We start from the raw sequence: 9,108 nt of genomic DNA on the forward strand, positions 1-9,108 counted from the left end.
CTGCGGTTCTGAGCTCAGTCTGAAAGGAGGATTGGAGCGTCGTTGCCATAGCCCCCAGAAGTTCTTCCAAGTATGCCCTGGTTATGGGTTGATCAGGGCTTGCTGGGGTGCGATCTTTTGGCTGGGTTTTTTTCCCTGAAAGCGCCGTGGCGCCATGCGGTCCGCCGCCATCTTGAGGCTCCATCGTGCTGTCCCTGGCCCGTTGCGACGGAGAAAAGTATTTGGCAACTCCCTGATTGCTCGCTTTTTTGGTTTTTGACATCGCCTAGTTCTAGCTATCCGGGGGTGTAAGTGTTACCCGGCAATTTTGGGGAAAAATGTGGGTTTTTGCGTCTTTTAATGTGCGGGTCTATGGAGCTCCTCTTCTACCCGTCCATACCGGGTGACGTCTCCGGAAGTCCCCCCATTAGGTTTTATTTTAAATCATGCATGTCCCCTTTAATTATGGGGGGGGGGGGGGGGGTGGGCTGTGTACATTTGTTAAAGCCCTCTCCTCTGTAGGCTCTTTGTGCACTTCTGCAAAAGTGCTCTTTCCCCAGGGGATGTCACTTCTGGGTCTTCCCAATCTCCTGGAGTCCCTGGTCTGTGGTTTTTGGGGAGTGGGGTGGAGGGGGCCGGGGTAGTCCGCACACTCCGCAGGCACTTCTGCAGAGTGCCGGGTCAAAATGGCCGCCCCCGCTCCTCTCAGCTCCCTGCTGCAGCCCCACCAACCTCCAGTCGCACACTTGCAGCCGCGCGGGGACCAACGGCAGACAGCCTCTCGTCCCGCTTCTTACCCGGCAACCCACGCACTGTGGGGTCAAGGAGGAGCGCCGCTCTCAGCCGCGTCCGGGCCGTCCCCTGGGGAAAATGGCTGCTGCACCGCGTCTCCCGGCTCCTACGTGCTCTCCGCCGGCTGGTTGGTGTTTTTTTTTTTAATATTTTATTATTTATTTAATAGCTCCGCCGCCCGCGCCTTCCGCTGATATGTTTGTGGGTAATTCCCTGTGGGTTTGCAGGGGAAAGGCTGCTTTACGGGGCTTTGGGGCCCGGAGCTCTTGAGCTGCACGTCTTCTCGGCTCTGCAGTTGGCCACGCCCCCCTCCTACAGCTTTCTTAATATAACCCATTACTTCGTCCCAAAGGTTTGAGAACGGAAGTGGATAACTGGAACAAATCCACACATCAGCGCCCAGAAAACACTCCTAGGACGTTGGAAGAACCGGAGAGAGGGGCTGGTGACGGCCTGAATGTTCACACCGCATTTTTATGTGGGAAATCCGTGAGTGAATTTCCAATTGTTTGTGGTCTATGTTTTTTCTAGTAAAGATTTTTTAAACGGTATTGTCCTAAGACTATTTGTAATTTCTTTATATAACATGTGAGGCTTGTACGATCATCCCAAATCATCAGTCACTTCAATCAGTTCAAGATCAACAATAGATTAAGATAAGTAACATCGGTGTATTTAGCTTTACAAATAGAAGTGATGCATCTTTGCACTGTGCTATTGTCTCACTGGTGTAGGTGAATTAATATCATAGGTGTATGTGCTAGCATCCACACACCGCCTCTATAAGTGGTAAGAAGGGAGCAATATATAAAGAACACGTGGAGCTCCTATCCTAGATAGAACACACAAGTATCTGGGGAAAGTGTTTAAGAATACACTCCGTATAGAGGTGTTCAGATATATTCAGAAGGGTGCACTATAAGGTGAATAACAACAAAGATTGTATCAATAACTTTATTGAAGCACAACTATATTATTTTTCCTTTATAACAATTGGAGAAAAACAGCGTCACCAACCAAACTTCCAGCTCCAAGGAGGACTATCTCCTTCTCATTCATTCAAGAAGGTTTTTGAACAGACCTTCAAGTCTTCTGGGCTGCAGGACATTGGACTATACCTTTGTTGGTATCGTATTCATCAAGTGACTGTACAAAGTTGTGACATACACTGGCGACACACTTTATTGAAGTGTGGCCAGTTCCGCAAGCCGGGAGATTTCCCGGCTTGCAAGTGGCATCCCCTCGGCGTGCCGCGCATCACCGATGCGCGGTCACGCGTCATCGGGTGCCTGCGCCCCCTGCACGCGCGTCCAGGGCTCCCCAAGGGAGCCCTGGTGTCCCACAATGTGGGGGACAGCGGCAGGGGGTTCCGGGGGACCCGGCGGACCCGGAGAGGAGGGGGGGAAGCCGCGATCGGCAGGCCTCTCCTCCGCTGCTTCGGCGCGCGCCCGGCACCCTCCGGCGCGCGCCAGGTAACTGCTGCGGCCGAGAACGGGCAAATGCTCGAATAAACTCGGCCGCAGCAGTATATATACATATATATATATATATATATAAGTGTAGAATCTCCTGGAGTATTGAAATCAGTTCAGAAAGGATAAAAATAAAGGGGCTTATGCAGAGAGGATTGAGATTTACTGGGAAAACGGCAATAAAATAGCCACAGATTTGGCGTACATTATGGCCGTATGCTGAAAGCAGCTTTACTTTCTTTTTACAGATGGTAGCAAAAGTGCCAAGTTTTTCTGGCGACCTGGAACACGCCATATTATAGGGCAGAATGGCGCGTTCAAGTGCTTCGGTCCTACTGGAATACCACGCTATATTAGCATGGCGAGTTACAGGTTCTCGCCACGTGTTTGGTGAATTTTAAACTTCAGAAAACTGTTCTGCCGGATTTTTAAAAACGCGCCATGTTCTCGGGAGGAAAAGGTTTTGTGCCGAGTTTTTTGGCCAGAAGATGGCGCGATTTCCATATCTATCCTCTCTGCATAAGCCCCAAAGTATGTGATCTGTGAGGGGATATTACTCATGACCTCCTTAATCATCACTGCTCCCGAATCTGCGTGCTCTCGACTGTCAACGAAACAATACCGGAAGTCCTGCCATAGGGGAGGGATGACACGGTGCACAGCATGGAGGCAAACTGGATCGCTATACAAAATATTTATTGCTCAACTGATCATATAGCAACAAGTGAAAAAAAATCACACAGTGGGCAACCTCTAACGCGTTTCACGCATCATAGCTCTTTTACAAAGCGATCCAGTTTGCCATCCTTTCATGCGGTGCACCGTGTCATCCTTCTCCCCTGGGAGGACTTCCAGTCTGCCTTATGAGTTCAACATTTAGGGCGCTATGTGATATCTTCCTCTCCATTTTTGTTGTTGTATTGTAAATGCGATGTATGCTCTGTGTAATCTTCAATTGCATTTCACTCCAGGATTCTTAAGGTATAAGTTTATGTAAACTAACGTATCCCCCTCATCAGTTCCTTCATATTTTGGATTTCTGGGAAGTCTCGCTGCCAGACTTTGAGGGTATTCAAATGGGTTAGGTCCTGGTCCCTAATAAGATTGTACAGTTCAGAGAGGGTATATCAGTTCGGTTTCATTTGTCTCCTCAAAGACAGAGATACAAAGCAGAGCTCTTCTGACAAGTTAATGTGACAGCCAAGAACAGTGGAATAAAAACGTTTCATCCCCATATGGAACCTGAAACGTTGTTTTCCCACTGTTCTTGGCTGTCACATTAAATGGAGAACTTCATTATGAACGTGTGAGTAGAGCTCTGTCTTAGAGGAGACCTGCACTTTGAAGATATCGTTTGTCTGTGCTGTGTTGGCTGCACAAGCCGGATTCTCCTCACCTGAGGATGTTTCCACGCACTTTGAAGTTGCTTACAATTGGTCAATATATGTTCTTAAGTGATTCTGCACCCATATGAGCTGAGAGTCGGGTAGTTTATGAGGAAGGAAACGGTAATACTGTAGTCTGATGGACCTGGATTTCACAAGCAGCCTGCAGACAGGAAGCCGTTATTCTCACACACATCTCTGGGCATGCTTGCCATCTTTCCTTGTGCCAGTCCGTTACAGCTGCAACCCAAGAAATCGAAACTCCAGAAAAGTTTCAATTCTGATGGAGCGCCCTGTCAGAAAGAGGGAAGTGTTATTTGTGGTTTTCACAACCGAAGCTCGTGTTCATGTTTTTATTTTTACCCCCGAGATGTGAACTCTCACGGATTCTCTGGAAATCTCACTGATTTGCAGTCAACCTCGCTTACAGTATTTGTAGCATCTCAAAGACTTTAATGGAGTGTCACTGATAAAAGTAAACCCTATCCATTATAATTACAGTTCCCTCCAATATGACCTATTGCTATTTTGATAGTGAGCTCCATGTGATGTCCTTTAAAGCAGATTACCAACCTTATATTCCGAACTGTTTTGTTATTTTATATAGTTAAAAAGGGCCAAAGCCTGCAGTAGGTTGTCCACATGGCAACTCCTATTTCTTCTCACTTTCTCCACTACACCCAAGTGGTTCCATGCTGTTTCTACAAAGGTGATCATCAGAAATAATGTCATCCTAATCTTCTCAGATAAGGTTCTTTGAGGTCTACTAGTGTTACGGAATAGGAGGGACTCAGCAGCCATATTCATTTAGGTTTTGGGCTCATTGTTTAGGAATAAAATGCAGTTAAAAAAAATCACTGAGCAGAGAAAACAACTAGAGAGATAAAAACAGGCCACGTATTGTACAGTATCTAGAAGAAATGTTCTAACAAATACAAAAAGAACATGCAGAGGGAACAGGCTTCATTGTTCCACCAGATAACACTACAGTACATATCACATTATAATTCAGAATATCATAGAGTTTCAACTGGACTTAATGGCACAATTGTGCAGAATATCCTACAAGAGAGGACAATCACGCCTGCTACATCGGTTCCTTGTTTTCAGTCCAGAACACCTCAAATCTAGCTTGAACGATTTTGAGAAAATTGTCAGGCTACGGGGCTGTTTAATGAAAATCCGGGACTGTCCCGGCTAAACCGGCACGTATGGTCACGTATAGCCTCTTCAAGTCCATGGGCTGTAAGATGACATCCAGCATGAACAATGCCTTATGAAAAAACGCTGCTTAGTAATTATTACTCTTTTATACTTCCATGTTTACGGGGCTTGTATGTCTTCTACAGCAGGGGCTATTATGATGGGGAGTGCAAAATTCATCAGACCAGGAACCAATCAGTATCTCCCCCTCCTATACCGCAGAATCTCCCTCTTCCCGAACCGCAGACCCAAGCTTCCCTGTGATCGTATTTTTGGTGGTTCAGCTTCCTCTCTGCTGACCAGATCAGTTGTATCTCACTCAGCTGTGGGCAGCTCTCACCGGGACATCCGCCTCCTCCACCACTGGTTAGGATTCCTCCAAAGAAGACAGGAGAAAGAGGGTAATGTTTGATACAAAATCATACTGCAGCGACTGCCACGGTGCCAAGTCTCGCGGTGTCTCAAAAGATATCGAGGCACGGCTTTTCCTGGGCTCGGTAGTGATTGGCTACCTGCAACCGCCAATCACTGCCAAACTTGATAAAGTTGCATTGCAACAGTGCCACCACGACTGCGTTTCTCCTCTCCCACCAGGGCAATACGCTCTTTCCTCTCCCAAGTAAGAGATCTACTATGTAACTATGTAACTAGGACTAATTGTAGTAAAATATAAATGTTATACAATAAATATACTCTTATGTCAAAAATGAATGTTGTTATTACCCTATTTCCTCAATTCTTTTTTTCCGATTTTCACATGTCTGAAATCGGGGTGCGTCTTAGAATTAAAAAAAAAAAAGTGTCTACAGTACTAACCCCCTCTTTTCACTTACCATGTTTCAGGAGAGGTCCCATGTCAGCGGAAGACGAACCGGGAGGTGGAAGGAGAGGTCCCGCGTCTGCAGATGGTTGAAGATGGACAGCGGGCGGGAGTGCGGTGGCGGCGGCAGGACAGGTCCCAAGTCTGCAGGTGAATGAAGATAAGAAGATGGCAGAGGCGGTAGCAGGAAATCATAATAGCAGGAGAGCTGAGCAGGAGCAGAGCAGCATAGGGGAACGGCTTGGGAGGTGCACACTGTAACCGGAAGTCAGACACCGGTCAACTTCCGGTATTACAGTGTGCACCTCCCAAGTCGTTCCCCTGTGCCGCTCTGCTCCTGCTCAGCTCTCCTGCTATTGTGATCTCCCGCCGCCACCGCACACCCGCCCACTGTCTTCTTATCTTCATTCGCCTGCAGACTTGGGACCTGTCCTGCTGCCGCCGCACTCCTGCCCACTGTCCATCTTCAACTCTCCTGCCGCCACCGCCCGCTTCATCCTCCGCTGACATGCGACCTCTCCTGAAACATGGTAAGTGAAAAAGTAATTTTCCTCGATTGTAAGGGCCAAATCGATGGCGTTTTACAATCGAGGAAATACGGTAGTTCTTACTAGGAATTTATTAAATTAATTTTTTTTAAAGCGGGGCTAGGTGGCGAGTAGATTTTTTTGGTTCGGCATGTAGAAAGGACCGTATGGTCTGAAACATACTTTGCTCTGGAGCATGTGTTGATTGCCTGATGATTTAGTGCTATTAAATTATCCTTTTTCTACTGAGTGTGCTGCGGAACTTCTGTTTTTTGTATATCTTCTGGACGGGCTGGTGATCCCTGTCTATCTGCGAGCACCTGAATCTCTGTTAAGTATATTTTCAATTTTCTATTTGTATTATTTTTATAAGGCTTCATGTTTGTGTGCACCCAGCATTCTTTTGTTTATATTATATATATATATATGTAACCCCGGTCCCCTTCTGGGTTCGCTTAGCGTCTCCTGGGTACCTGGTTACCTGCTGTGAGCTGCAGGGGTGTGCGCGCATCAGCGGTGGCGTGCGGGGAGTGCATGCATGTGCAGGAAGGTGGAGGTAGGTGACCCGGTCACCGGAGGTACCGGTGGCTCCCATAGCAGGACGCCGCCATCTTGGATTAAGTTGCGCATGCACGAGAAGCCGCACATGCGCAATACTAGGCGCGCAAGACGGCCATTAGAGAGAGAGGCTTTGCGGGGACTACAGCCTCAAATATGCATAGGGATAGGCAGTCAGGTGCCCAAGCACAGCCAATAGGGTAAGAGGATTCCCTGCTTCCAGGATATTGATACTTTGCGCGTGCTTGGAGCACGTTAGTCGGAGCTGGGATAGCAGAAGGGTAGGGTGTGCATGTGCAGGGAGGCAGTGGCCCCAGCACTAGACCAGAGACCCCCTTATGCCCCAGCTAGGCCCCGACTCCCCTGTATAGTTTGTGGCTGCTACAGGGACAGGCCCTTAGACAGGGACACTACCCCATTAGCTGCACTAGTGACAGGGACACCAGTGAACGCCGCGCAGCAGTTGTGGTCTGGCCCCAGACCACCACCGAAAGACATAGAGACTCTCTACAGTATGGAACACTCCAGCCGGATACCACCCCACGCGGAGGCGGACTCATCACGGAGGCGCATTCCATCGCTGGATCAGCGGTTCCTGTCTGTTGTCAAGCGGCGCGTCCCTGGTGCTGGAGCACCCGGCAGGTACCTAAATACACCAAGTGCGCCAACCGTACATTTAGTCTAAGGGGCAGCGCTGTCTCACACATGGGGATGGGTGCGGGACTCTAAAGACACGGCGGTGGGTTACGGCTGTGCGAGGCTTGGCGGGTAGCTGTACCTCATTAGCATTCATTACTGATGTTTATGATAGAAGTGTTGTTCGTGGTTATGCTGGTTTATATGCTAATAGTAAAGAGTTACTGTTTTACCATATTGGTGTGTATTACTCATGTATGTTCCTGCACGGGGTTATCCCCCATAGTTAGGATCCTGCGCGGGTGGAGGCGCTGTTATCTATCGAATCAGGCACTTCCCAGGCTCCCAGCGGCAGCGGCTCAGACTTCCTGTGAGCCACAGGTAGGGGCTCGTCCAGGGTGGTGCTGAGCGGGCGCGGGCGCTCACGCTGGACACGTTGCGACAATGCACGTGACCTGCGTGAGCAGGTGGGCACGCCTGCTCGGCGCTCAGCTGCTTGCCGAGCGAGCAAATTTGAATTTGCCGCTCGCAAGCGCGTCACGTGAGCGATTCGCCCAATGAGGACGGACCAGCTCCGTGACGTAGAGGCCAAGCCCCCAGACGCGCGCGCACCTAGCCTGCCAGGAAAAGCACGGCCGAGCAGGGCGCAGCGCCGGAGCGCCAGCGCGCCTCTACCCACCCTGAACGAGGCCTCACGCACACACACCGTAGTCGCCTTATCTCCCTGGGGGTGGGGGAAAGAGCGCTACATATACATATACACACACACCATAAAGATTAATCAGGATTAGTCATGTCAGGCTGAACTATTAACCCATTGCGACCCATCCAACAACCAAAAAAAAGGTGTGTGTGTGCCGAGCACGTGCGTTCTAAACTTCTTTCTGTTTTGTCACTGAAATTGTTTTTTGGTTTTGATGGTTTTTGATTGAATGAAAGACTTTTGAGAGTATAATTACAATTTCAGTGATACAACAGAAAGAAGTTTCACTGAAAACATGCGTGCTCGCCACACACAGCCTTGTTTTGGTTTGCCTTCCTCTGGATCAATATACTGTAATTACGGATATAGGATAAAGTATCTGTCGTCTAAATTTAGCATGGGTTGAACTTGATCATCTACTATGTAACTACAGCTCCATCTGACTCCAATTGCTGTATAGGAGCTGATCTGAGACAAGCACTTGCACTAACTCGGTGTCACTAACCTAGCCACATTTGTAACACTGTTGCATAATCCCGTGTGTCACCATTAAATCATTTTTTTTTTGACAATTATGTTATCATTCACTTTTTTTTTTTCTCACCACTTCCCCTCTCATTTACTTTCGGAACTTGTGGGCTACGCACAAAACTTACAAGTGAGCTATTTGAGACCTAAACATTTAGTGACGCAAAGCAGGGGAAATACCTACTGAGATCATGCACTGACTATCCAGACGGCAGCTAACACCGTATATCAGTACGGCATTGAGATTTCAAGGTCCATAAGATGGATCCATCAGCATAGGGATCTAGCCTCATCTCAGGATACAGATAGCACTCAGTTCAGGATTTTAATGTTACATACAGGCATACCCCGCTTTAAGTACACTCACTTTAAGTACACTCACGAGTAAGTACATATCGCCCAATAGGCAAACGGCAGCTCACGCATGCGCCTGTCCGCACGTACTGAACAGCAATACCGGCTCCCTACCTGCACCGAAGCTGTGCACAAGCGGGGAGACTATAGA

The 9,108-nt window shown here is 48.3% G+C and overlaps 1 long non-coding RNA gene across 1 annotated transcript in view; it reads left to right on the forward strand.

The window, feature by feature from the left end:
• LOC142463805 (uncharacterized) overlaps window positions 1-5,479 on the forward strand; it is a 31,491-nt gene extending 26,012 nt beyond the window's left edge. The window contains exons 5-6 of the long non-coding RNA XR_012787500.1: window positions 1,124-1,260; window positions 5,054-5,479. This is a non-coding gene — a long non-coding RNA (uncharacterized LOC142463805). The remainder of the gene's footprint in view (window positions 1-1,123; window positions 1,261-5,053) is intronic.
• The last annotated feature ends 3,629 nt before the right edge of the window (window positions 5,480-9,108 follow it).

Source organism: Ascaphus truei, chromosome 12, assembly GCF_040206685.1.
Source record: "Ascaphus truei isolate aAscTru1 chromosome 12, aAscTru1.hap1, whole genome shotgun sequence".
NCBI classification, from domain to species: domain Eukaryota; kingdom Metazoa; phylum Chordata; class Amphibia; order Anura; family Ascaphidae; genus Ascaphus; species Ascaphus truei.